This window comes from Apaloderma vittatum, unplaced genomic scaffold, assembly GCF_000703405.1.
Source record: "Apaloderma vittatum isolate BGI_N311 unplaced genomic scaffold, ASM70340v1 scaffold27024, whole genome shotgun sequence".
NCBI classification, from domain to species: domain Eukaryota; kingdom Metazoa; phylum Chordata; class Aves; order Trogoniformes; family Trogonidae; genus Apaloderma; species Apaloderma vittatum.
Window position 1 is genome coordinate 284 of NW_009714772.1, and position 3050 is coordinate 3333.

Sequence of the window (3050 nt, forward strand, 5' to 3'; positions counted from 1 at the left end):
GCATCTTTGAGGGCCTGGCTGGGCACAAGCACTGCTCCAGGTGCTGCTTTCCAAACCTCAGAGCCGGCAGCGGGGCCAGCACGTAGGAGAGGTGTTAATTAGCACTTGGCAAAAATACCGGATGCTTCCGAGTCGCAGGGTTAGATACAGGGAGAGATGGACTGGATGAGAAGGTACAAGTGCTAAAATAGTATTAGGCTTGAGATTGGCTTTGGGTGCTACACCTCCTGGCTCTTTTGGTGATCAAGCTGGAAAGGTGTGATGATGTCTGTGACTGCTGTGGCCCTGGGGAGGACCGGCTGCTTAACGAGCAGCTCAGTGCTTGCTGCTGCAAAGCAGACGGGGTAATGCCTTCCCTGCTCCTGCAGGTCGGTGGGGACTGTCTGTCCAGCTTCAGGCTCTCCATCCTGGATGGCAGTACCTGAACTCTGCTTCTGGAGTGACTGAGCTCAGCTTTCTGCTCCTGAGAGGCTGCTCAGTTACTGGTCTTGGAGCCCTGACGCTCTGCCCCAGTGATTTCCTGCAAGGTGTTACGTGTATCCCCTTGAGCTGATTCTCTTCTTCTCTGCCCACATACCTCCTCTGTCCTTCTTCAAATTTCTGCTTGTTTCATGGCTATGCCAGCTGCTCTCGAAACTGGAAGGTGGTGAGCAGACCCCAGGGCTTGGGGCTCCTACTACGGTTTCTTCCCTTTGCCAGGCTGTGTAGTAATCCTGCGTGGACTGCTGGGAACATCAGCAGGAGTGAATTATGTGCAGCACTGGGGGTGCTTTTCTCCCATCCATGCGTATTAACGCTCTCATTGGAAATAAAAGAGAACCTTTCATGTGGGCCAGCATGTGTCTCTGGTTCCTCAGCAATCTCAAAGCACAAAGTGATAGCTTTGCAGTTAATTGCTGTCAGATTTTAGTAGAACATCTGGGCACGTACGTGGGTAAGGTTTTCCAGCTGTTGCAGAAGCTGGAATGGTTGAGGAATGATATCCTGGTGCACTCTCTGAGTGCTCCCAGAGCAGTGAAGCTGCATTCACGTGGCAGTGGGTCCTGCTTTAGCTCTAGCAGTTGAAAACCAGCAGCTCTCGGGCAGGTAAAAAGGGTTCTGGGTCAGCTTTGGTGTGAGTGACATGAGCACACTGATCTTTCGACCCACAGAGAGGGTGACCATGTGTTCTTACTGCCGGATGGCTTGGTTTGCTTTGCTCACTGCTTCCACTTAGAGCACAGGTTTAGATTTCATCCCAGAGCACCAGGACATGCTGGTTCCATACTGGTTTATGCCTGGTTGTTTCGTGCACCTTAGCCTGATGAACTGGTGCAACACCAGACCATCCAAAATGTGGTCAAGTCTGTAGTATACATTTCACCTGGTGAACCGTACTGCTGTAAAGTCAGGCGTCGGACACTGAAATGAGAGTTAATCCCCCAAAAAAAGCATCGGACTTGTCTGGTTCGGCACAAGCCTCACTTGTGTCTATGCTTCTCAGCAATATATCTGGTGTCTTGGGTTTTGAGTCGTCTTATCCGGAGCAGATGATGGACGAGCCCCAGGGCCGAGCCACACCTGGCACGGAGGATGCTGTGGGTAGGGCTCTGGTAGTGTTTGCGGTGAAGCTGTGGAGCTGCAGGAGGAAGGAAAAGAATCTTGGTTTTTGTCAGCCCCAGGTGTCTCTCTTCCCTATGCTCAGTGAGGTCTTTGTCCTGCAGGACAGTCACCTCCTGTTCCTCATTCTGCCTGGGTCTAATTGTGATTTGGAGAAACGTGACTGTGGTCAGTGACTGTTGCAGTTGGACAGAATATGGTTGAAAGTGTTTGGAAACTCTCTGACATATCTTAATGTAGTCCTTAATATGGGAATTGGGATGATGGATCCGCCTAGGTGGATATCGTCAGGATTTTGCTTCCGAGGCAGCTGGTGCAGGTCCCAGGCACCGTGGTCAGGGTGCGCCTGTTTTGTTTTGTTTTTTCCTGCTTATACTGACCTGTGGCATAAACTGCCTTGGGTCTCCGCTGTGGCTTGCCAGGCTCTCAGCATGTGCCTGCATAGGTTGTGGACTAAGAGGGAGTTCCCAGCATCTCACATCTTATCTCAGGCTTTCTCCGTGCCCAGCTGTGAGCTTTCACAAGCCCACGTGTCCCTGGGACAAGCTCGTTTTCACGGTCTCTCCCCACAGAAAATCCATTCTGGTGTGTGCCAGGAGGTCTGTCTGGGATGTGGCTTTGCCAGGGCTGTGTCTGTGGTTGCTTCACGGTGAGAGTGACCTGCCGAAACCACAGTGACATTGTTTAAACTCTGCGGAGGCACCTACAACCTTGCATGGAAGAAAATAAGCAGCAGAGGGGCTTGAACTCCTCTTGTGGCAAACGTTTAGATGAGCTTCACTTGGAAGCACCTTCTCTCCTCCTGTAGGCTTACAGATGGGCAGATGAACCCTTCTGTTTGGGACAAACAAGATCCTCTTCCTTCACTGCTGCTGCAAAGAGGGGAGGAATGTTATGTGGAGACAAAGGGGCTCCAAACCACACCGGGCAGTTTGTTGCCGAGTGTGCTGGCAGATGCCCTGGCTGTGGAGCAGGGAGTGATGGCAGAGTACTGGGGCATGAGGCTGCCCACCAAAATCATGGCTTGTGAGTCCCGGAGGTGGGGTCTGCCAGGTGTCATGTTTAGAAAGGGATGGGGGACCCAGAGAAACTATAGCCAGTGTCTTACTATTCCCCACAAGGGGTCTGACAGAGGTGGGCAGGGGGGCAAAAGAGGCTGGTGGGCTCCCATGGCGAGCAGGCGTGGGCATCTCGGCTGCCTGGGCTGGCAGGGGGATGCCGCTGGATGTTTCTGCCCTCCAAGGAAACTCCTGACCCAGGTCGAGCCCTCTTCCTGGCGCAGGGGGGAAAAAACAGGCTCTGGAGAGAAACAGTTTGTGTCCTTTTAAGGCAATCCAAAGGCTGGGACTGGAAGGATCGGGCTGGAAGGGAGGGATTTGGCAAGGGCTGCCGGGTGGTAGGAAGCCCAGCCTGCAGGGCGTCAGAAAAGAGACTTCCCAGCCGCTGCCATC